Source organism: Petaurus breviceps, unplaced genomic scaffold, assembly GCF_028583685.1.
Source record: "Petaurus breviceps papuanus isolate PSGF00001 unplaced genomic scaffold, PetGlider_PUasm1.0 151, whole genome shotgun sequence".
Taxonomy (NCBI): domain Eukaryota; kingdom Metazoa; phylum Chordata; class Mammalia; order Diprotodontia; family Petauridae; genus Petaurus; species Petaurus breviceps.
This window is the reverse complement of record NW_027185712.1, coordinates 16,093,455-16,102,693: the sequence shown is the minus strand read 5'-3', so window position 1 is coordinate 16,102,693 and position 9,239 is coordinate 16,093,455. Positions and strand designations below refer to the sequence as shown.

General features: G+C 38.8%; 1 non-coding gene across 1 annotated transcript; it reads left to right on the top strand.

Annotated features, from left to right (window-relative positions):
• Positions 1 to 8,374: 8,374 nt before the first annotated feature.
• LOC138154170 (U6 spliceosomal RNA) lies at positions 8,375 to 8,478 on the top strand. The gene has a single exon (XR_011166562.1). It is a non-coding gene; the product is annotated as a U6 spliceosomal RNA (small nuclear RNA).
• The last annotated feature ends 761 nt before the right edge of the window (positions 8,479 to 9,239 follow it).

The window sequence follows — 9,239 nt, the reverse complement described above, 5'->3', positions numbered from 1 at the left end:
TCTCTCTCTCTCTCTCTCTCTCTCTCTCTCTGTCTCTCTCTCTCTCTCCCCTTCTCCCTCTCTTCCTCCTTCACTTTCAGTCTTCCTTTTTCTCCCAATGTTCCATTCCTGAAAGCTAATTCTTCTTTCTCCTCACCATTCTCTCATTCTCCCACCCTGCCTCCATTAAATGGTCACACTAGGCAGTTCAAATATATTTATAATTATGTTTTGTTTAGCCCAGAAGGTAAGCAAACTGTTATGTAATGTACAGTCTTAGAGAATTGATTGGGGACATTGAGAGGTTGAGTTGCCTGGTGTCACACAACCACTCTGTCAGAAACAGAATTTATAAGATCGTAGAAACAGAACTGAAAAGTACTTTTGAGGCCATTGAATCTAACTGCCTCATTTCACGGATGAGAAAACTGAGGCACCAAGAGGTGCTTTGCCCAGAGTCACAAAGTTATTAAGTGTATATGGTCAAGATTTGAACTCATGCCTTCAGGATTCCAAATCCAGTGGCCTATCCATTATACCACACTGCCAAGTCTTCCTGACCCAGAAGTCTGTTTCCTCTCCACTATACCACACCATCTCTAAAATTACAATTACTTAGTATATTTACTAATTAAAGTTATAATTTCTATTGTTATTAAAAATCAATCAACTTCCATCTTTCAAATGTCTCCCTCCAAAACAAAGTACTAAGCAGATTTTTATTATTAGTTGGCCCTTAATTTATTATCTTATTTAGTTGGTATATGACTCACAGGACAAGTCCCTGATCATGGAATAGTGAGAATGTTCTAAAGTTTCCTTTAGGAAAGGAAATTACCATTTTCTTTTCCCAAGATGTCACACTGCCCCCCCACCTCAAAGTACACCTTTGCATATAAAAAAGGCCCTTGGCATTTCTGTAGATCAATTCTAGAAATTCCTGTGAGCAGGATTGTGAAAGCCCTCATAATAAATATGAACAGTACAGGTCAGAGCTGGAAGATTAGGGTTAGGGTCTGGGGAAGTTTCTGATGTCAGACTAGGAATCTGACCTGCCTTTTCCTCACCAGTTGGTGAATGTCATACATAGGGGCCCCTCTGCTTTCTCCTCCACTCCCCCTAAAATATAAGGCATAGGACTATATGTACAGGCTTTAGGCTAAAGCTTAAAAACTGGATTTGCTCAAGTATTAGTCACTGTAGTGACACACCAGATGCTAATTAAAATCGCTAAATAAGCAAATGCATCCCTAGTCCTTTTCCTATCTTCCTCCTCAGCTAACCCTGATCACAAATTCTCAGCACCTCCCAAGTCCCCCAACTCAATTCTGATCTACCTTACCTTGAAGTGACCTATGATTAAAGTGACCATCTGTCCCCAACATCTCAGAGTCACATTTCAGGAAAAGGAAGTCTATGTTTAATAAGGGTTTGATAAAAAGAATACAGAATGATGGAATTACAGAAACACAGAATTGGAACAGGATGCAAAGTTCATTTAGTTCATTATAAAAATCATGGTCATAGAGCACCGGCCCTGGAGTCAGGAGGACCTGAGTTCAAATCTGGCCTCAGACACTTAACATAAAAAACTAGCCATGTGACCTTGGGCAAGTCACTTAAACCCAATTGCCCTACCTTCCCCCTCCAAAAAAAAAAAAATCATGGTCAAATTTTCCTATTTCCTTCTGGGAACCATCTCCAGTCCTTCTGATCTATATCTTGCCAGTGGACCCAGATGGCTCTGGAGGAGAATGTGAGGCTGGTGTCCTTTCACAGCCCTCCCTCACTTATATCCAATTCATTTACAAGTCATGATATCACCTTTCTGCTGTCATGGTCCTTTTAGAGAATGAAGAATAAACAGCAACAATTTTCTTTGTTGTCCTCTTTCCATTCCCATCCTTAAATGTCCTCAAGATGACTTTGCTTAGTTCAGTTCTGTCTCTCAAGGAGATTTTTTTAAGTGGGTTTTTACCCTCTGCTGCTTTTTTTTTTTGGAGGGTGGAAGGCATGGCAATTGGGGTTAAGTGACCCCCAAGGTGACATGGCTATTAAGTGTGTCAAGTGTGGTCAGATTTGAACTCAGGTCCTTCTGACTCCAGGGCCGGTGCTCTATTCACTGTGCCACCTAGCCGCCCCTACCCTCTGCTTCTTTATTTTTATGGTAAGGCTTGTAAGCTCCCATAATCCTTCTCTATAATATTTTACAAATGTGCTGATATTCTAAACCAGTGTTGCCCTTGGCTGATATATCTCTCTGCTTGGCAAATAAGTCAAGTGTTTGCTGACTAAGGGTCTTTTAACGCTCTTTTGGTCTCCTTGTTTATAGCAAATGGTTTACATCAGCTAAGCTTCTGCATGAAATTACCACAGTCTCTTCTTTCTTCCATCCAAATTACACATTTCATCATCAATAACTTCGAATAGGTCAGGACATATTTGTTTCACTTGAATGTCATCGTTTTCTCACAATTTTTCCTTCTAGCTTTATATTTATTTTAATCTTTGTTCTAACAAGTTGGTGGTCAAACTATATACATAGACAGCTGATTCAGGAATGACTTCCACACCTGTAATTAGTCATTTCTTGTCTGTTCATTGAACAAGAAACTCTATCTCTTGACTCCGGGCATTTTCACTGGCTGTTTCCCATTCCTAGAAAGCTCTCCCTCCTCATGTCCATATATTGATTTCCCTGGCTTCCTTCAAGTTCCAGTTAAAATTCCACCTTCTATTGGAAGCTTTTCCCGATGTCCCTAATGCTAGTGCTTTACCTCTATTGATACTCCAGAATATTTCTTGTATAGATCTTGTTTGTACATAGCTATTTGCATGTTGTCCCCCACTTTAGACTGTGAGCTCCTTGAGAGAAAGAATTTTTACCTTTTCATTAAAAGTGGTTGGCACAGTTCCTGGCATATAGTAGGTGCTTAATACTTGTTTGCCAACTATTAAAATAGAAAGGAGTCTTCATTTACTGATAAGTCTCTTTCCTCTTTGCTTGGCTGGGTCTCAGAAAGCAGACTCAGTCTATTGCCAAGACTGCACTTGTAGCCTTTCCAGTACGGTCAGATTTGACAGAGGTTGTGCTCTGCTGGCATAAGGAAGGAACCAGCATTCATTAAATGCCTTCTATGTTCTAGGCACCATACTAAACACTTTACAAATATTACCTCATTTGATCTTTAAACTCTTCAAGATAGGTGCTATTAGTATCCCTACATTATAGCTAAAAACTGAGACAGACATAGAGTAATTTCAAAGTTTGGAGACTTGCCCAGGGTTACACAGTTAGTGAGTGTCTGAGGCCAAATTTGAACTTGGATCCTCCTAAGTGCCTAATAACATATCCAGCTGCATTGGTAGAAGCACTTTTCATCTGATAATTCCTTATGCCAATTAAATCTCAGGTTCAATCCCCATCCCTATTAAGGAGATGTGAGCATAAGATGGCAGAGTGATTTTGTTTGAAGGGCAGTTAGGTGGCACAGTGGATAGAGTGCTGGCCCTGAAATTAAGAAGACCTGAATTCAAATCTGACCTCAGACATTACTAACTTTGTGACCCTGGGCAAGTCACTTAATCCTGTTTGCTTCAGTTTCTTCATTTGTAAAATGAGCTGGAAAAAGAAATGGCAAACCACTCCAGTGTCTTTGCCAAGAAAACCCCAAATGGGGTCACAGTCAGACGCAAAGATGGTGGAGAAAAGGCAGAAACTTGCTTGAGTTCTCCCCCAAATCCTTCCAAATGCCTTTAAATAATGCCATAAAACAATTTCTAGAGCAACCAAACCCACAAAAGTACAGGGAGAAATAATTTTCCAGCCAAAGACAACTTAGAAGGTCAAAAGGAAAGGTCTGCACCCTGGAGTGAGTGGAGCAGAGTCCAGTACAAGCTATGCCAGCACAGACCCAGCCCCAGCAAACCAGGAGCAGATCTTGGGAGAGCAACAGCAGCTGCTTCCAGAGCTCTCAGTCTGCAGACAGTAAGGGGATCACACAACTGATCAGAAGGAGATTACAGAGGTCTCTTTGCTAGCACTGGGGGCAAGACTCTGTTGCTTTGCCCATATTGAGATCTGGGTCCCAGTCCTGAGTGGCAGTCCCAGGGTGAGGATGAGCACTAGCACATCAAAGCTTGTGGCCCCAGTGGATCAGGGACCCTTGACACAGTGCTAGGGCAGAAAAGTTGCTCATAGACCAGAGCCCAGGCCAGGAGATTACTAAACACCTCTCCTTAGATCATACCACCTTGGAAGAATTGAAAACTTAAAGATTCCTAGAAGCATCTCTGAAAACAGCTACACAAAAACCCTGAAGCTTGGGACAATGCACTCTCAACTCTGGAAGCAGAAGCCCCCTTTAGCAAAGAGTTAAAAGTCAAAAAGTAGCCTAGGAAAATGAACAAAAAACAACAATTTCTGACCATAGAAAGTTACCGTGGTGACAAGGAAAATCAAAATGTACACTCAGAAGAAGATAACAAAATCAAAAGTCCTACATCCCAAGCCTCCAAGAAAAATATGAATTGGTCTCAAGCCATGGAAGAGCTCAAAAAAGGATTTTGAAAATCAAAAAGAGAGATAGAAAAAAAATTGAGAAGACAAATGAGAGTGATGCAAGAAAATCATGAAAAACAAGTGAACAGCTTGGTAAAGGAGACACAAAAAAGTACTGAAGAAAATAAAACCTTAAAAAACAGACTAGGCCAAATGGAAAAAGAGACACAAAAATTCAACTCTAGAAAACTTAAAAAGTAGAATTGGTCAAATGGAAAGGAAGATACAAAAGCTCAATGAAGAAAATAATTTCTCAAAAATTAGAACAGAGCAAATGAAAGCTAATCATTTCATGAGAAATCAAGAAACAATAAAACAAAATCAAAAGGCTGAAAAAATAGAAGACAATGTGAAATATCTCATCAGAAAAGCATTTGACCTGGAAAATAGATTCAGGAGAGATCATTTAAAATTATTAGACTACCTGAAAGACATGGAAAAATGATAATTGGGACTCATGAGACTTTTTTCAGTATGAGGATAGTTGAAGGGAATATATGTGTGTGTGTGTGTGTGTATATATATGTATACATACATATATATGTTTATATAGGAGGGTGTATATGTGTATACATATATATGTGAATGTGTGATTATATATTCATAGACAGAGGGTACAGGATCAGTTGAATAAGAAGGGAAGAGGTGAGAGAGGAATATAATGAGAGAAGGAGATAGGGAGAGATAGAATAGGGTAAATTATCTCATATACAAGAGGCAAGATAAAACTGTTACAATGGAGAGGAAGAACAGGAAGATGAAAGGGAATGGACCAACCTTACTCTCACTGAATTTACCTTAAGGAGGGAATACCATACACACTAATTTGGGTATCTTACCCTACAGGAAAGTAGGGGGCAGGGGATAAGAGGGGAGATGATAGAAGGAAGGGCATATTGGGGGAGAGGGCAGTAAGAAGCACACACTTTGGAAAAGGGACAGTGTCAAAGTAGAAAATAGAATAAGTGGGGGGGATAGGATGGAGGGAAATATAGTTAGTCTTCCACAATACATCTACTATGGAAAAGTTTTGCATAACTACACATGTAAAACCTATATTGAATTTCTTACCTTCCCAATGGGGGTGGGTGAGGAGAGAATAAGGGAAAGAATCTGAAAATCATAGTTTTAAAAAACAAATGTTGAAAAAATTGTTTTTTACATGCAACTGGGAAATAAGATATACAGGCACCGGGGTATAGAAATCCATCTTGCCCTACTAGAAAGTTAGAGGGGGATGGGGGAGGATATAAAAGAGAGCAGATTGGGGAAAGGAGTATTCAGTAGGCTCTCTATGTTGGGGTGGGGTAGGGGAAAGACAGGGAGAAAATTTGTAACTTAGAATCTTGTAGAAATGAATGTTGAAAACTAAGAATAAATAAATAAAAAAGAAACTAAAAAAAAGAGAAACAATTCAAGTGTTGTGGAACCACAATCAGGATAATACAAGACTTAGCAGCTTCTACATTAAAGTATTGGAGGGTGTTGGAATATGATATTCTGGAGGGCAAAGGAATTAGGATTAAAATCACGAATCACCTACCCAGTAAAACTGAATATAATGTTTCAGGGGCAGAAATAGAAATTCAATGAAATAGAAGACTTTCAAGCATTCTTGATGAAAAGACAAGAACTTAATAGAAATTTTTAGAATAGAACAATCAAATAGAAATTTTACTTTCAAATACAAGACTCAAGAGAAGCATAAAAAGGTAAACAAGAGAGGGAAATCACAAGGGACTTAATAAGGTTAAACTGTTTACATTCCTATATGGGAAGATGATACTTGTTACTTATAAGAACTTTCGCATTATTAGGGCAGTTAGGAGTATATATAGATAGAGGATGCAGATGTGAGTTGAATATGAAGGGATGATATCTAAAAAAATAAAATTAAGGGGTGAGAGAGAAATGTACTGGGTGAAAGGGAAAGGGAGAGGCAGAATGTGGTAAATTATCTCACATAAAAGAAGCAAGAAAGAGCTTCTACAGTGTAGGGAAAGAGGAAGGAAGTGATGGGGTGTGAGTGAACCTTAGAATCGTCTCAAAATGGGAATAACATACACACAATTGGGTATAGAAATCTATCTTATCCCACAGGAAAGTAGGATGGGAAGGGGATAAGAGAAGGCGAGTGTGATAGAAGGGAAGGCAGATAAGGGGAAGGAGTAGAAGCAAAACACTTTTGAGAAGAGACTGGGTGAAAGGAGAGAGAGGATGGAATAAACATAGTTGGGGGGGGGGAGAAATATAATTGAGGGAAATACAGCAATAGTAACTGTGAAAACTTTTTAAAGTAAGTTTCTTTGATGAAGGCCTCACTTCTCAAACATATAGAGAACTGAGCCAAATTTGTAAAAATAAGAGCCCCACTTGATAAATAAACTCTGAACAGTTTTCATATAAAATAATCAAAGCTATCTATAGCCATATGAAAAAATGCTTTAGCTCACTATTGATTGGAGAAATGCAAATTAAAACAATTATGAGGTACTAACTCATACCTATGAGATTGGCTAATGAGACAGAAAAGGTGAATGACAAATGTTGGAGGGGATGTGGGAAAAGTGAGACATTAATGCATTGATGGTGGAGTTGTGAGCTTATTCAACCATTCTGTAGAGCAATTTGGTACAATGTCCAAAGGTCTATAAAACCACATATGCCCTTTGACTTAGCAGTACCTTTATTATGTCTGTTTCCCAAAAGAGATAAAAAACCAAAATGGAAAATTACCTATATGTACAAAAACATTTATAGCAGCTCTTTTCTGGGGGCAAAGAATTGGGAATTAAGGGAATGCCCATCAATTGGGGAATGGATGAACAAATTGTGGTATGTGATTATGATGGAATATTATTGTGCTATAAGAAATGATAAGGAAGATGCTCTCATAAAAACCTGGAAAGACTTGCATGGGCTGATGCAAAGCAAAACATACTGTGTACAAAGTAACAGCAATATTGTAAGATGATCAGCTGTGAATGACTTTGCTGTTCTTGGCGATACAATGATCCAAGGTGACAACTCTGAAGGACTTATGATGAAAAATGCCATCGATCTCTAAAGAAAGAACTGATGGTGTCTGCATACAGACTGAAGCACACTTTGTAAACTTTATTTTATTTGATTTTTTTTACTACATGACCAATATTGGATATGGTTTGCATGACCATATATGTGGAATCTATATAAAATTACTTGCCTTCTCAATGGGGGGGTGGGGGGGTGGAAAGGGAGAAATGGAAAGAATTTGGAACTCAAAATTTTAAAAACAGATATTAAAAATTGTTTTTACATGTAACTGGGGAAAAGAAAAATACTGAATAAATTTAAAAAAAAATAAAGAGAGCAAGAAAAAGTTGGACACAATTGAACCCCTGTCTGGTAGCAGAGTCCTACTGTGGCAAAAAGCCCAAAAGTCAAGTAATTGAGTGGCAACATGAGTAAACAAGGGAAGCAAAGCAAACAGAGAAATCCAACATTGGACTCCTATTTTGGGGACAAAAAGGACCAAAGCATGGAACAGGAGGAAGACAGTGAAGTCAGAACTCCTGCACCAAAAGCTTCAAAGAAAAATACGAGCTGGTTGCAGGCCATAGAGGACCTTAAGAAGGATTTTGAAAACCAAATGAGAGAAGTGGAGGAAAAATTGGGAAGAGAAATGAGAATAATGCAAGAAAATTATGAAATGAGAGTCAACAACCTGACTGAAGAAAACAACACCTTTAAAAAATAGACTAACTCAGATGCCAAAGAGGCTCAAAAAGGCAATGAGGAGAAGAATGCCTTAAAAAGCCAAATTTGCCAGATGGAAAAAGAATCTCAAAATCAAAAATTTCGGCAGTACATATACTAAAATTGGAATGATACAGAGAAGATTAGCATGGCCCCTGCGCAAGGATGACACACAAATTCATGAAGCGTTCCATATTTTAAAAAAAAGAAAGAAAAATGATAATTGTAACTGATGAAACTTTTCTCAGTTTGAAAATAGTTGAAGGGAACAGAAATATATATATATATATATATATATACACATCTATATAGGAGGGTATGTGGGCATATGAATACATATGTGAATGTGTGTATATATGTTTACAAGTATACATAGATAAAGGGCACAAGACCAGTTGAATAGGAAGGGATGATACTTAAAAGGTGAAATTGATAGGTGAGAGAGGAATATAATTAGGGGAGAAGGGGAGAGACAGAATGGGGTAAACTATCTCATATAGAAGAGGCAAGGGAAAATGGTTACAATGGAGGGAAAGAACAGGAAGGCAAAAGGGAATGGGTCAACCTTATTCTCACTGAATTTGGCTCAGGGAGGGCATGACATACACACTAAATAGGGTATCTCACCCTACAGGAGAGTAGGGGGGAAGGGGATGAGAGGGAGGATGATGGAAGGGAAGGGGAGCGAAGTTGGAAGCACCCACTTTTGAAAAGGGGCAGGATCAAAGTAGAGAATAGAACAAATGGGAGGTGGATAGGAGGGAGGTAAATATAGTCTGTCTTTTACAATATATCCAGTATGAGGGGCGGCCAGGTGGTGCAATGAGTAAGACCACCGGCCCAAGAGTCAGGATGACCTGGGATCGAATCCAGGCTCTGATACTTAGCACCACACCCAGAAATAACTGGCCGTGTAACCTTGAGCAAGTTACTTAACCCCGATTGCTTAAAAATATACATA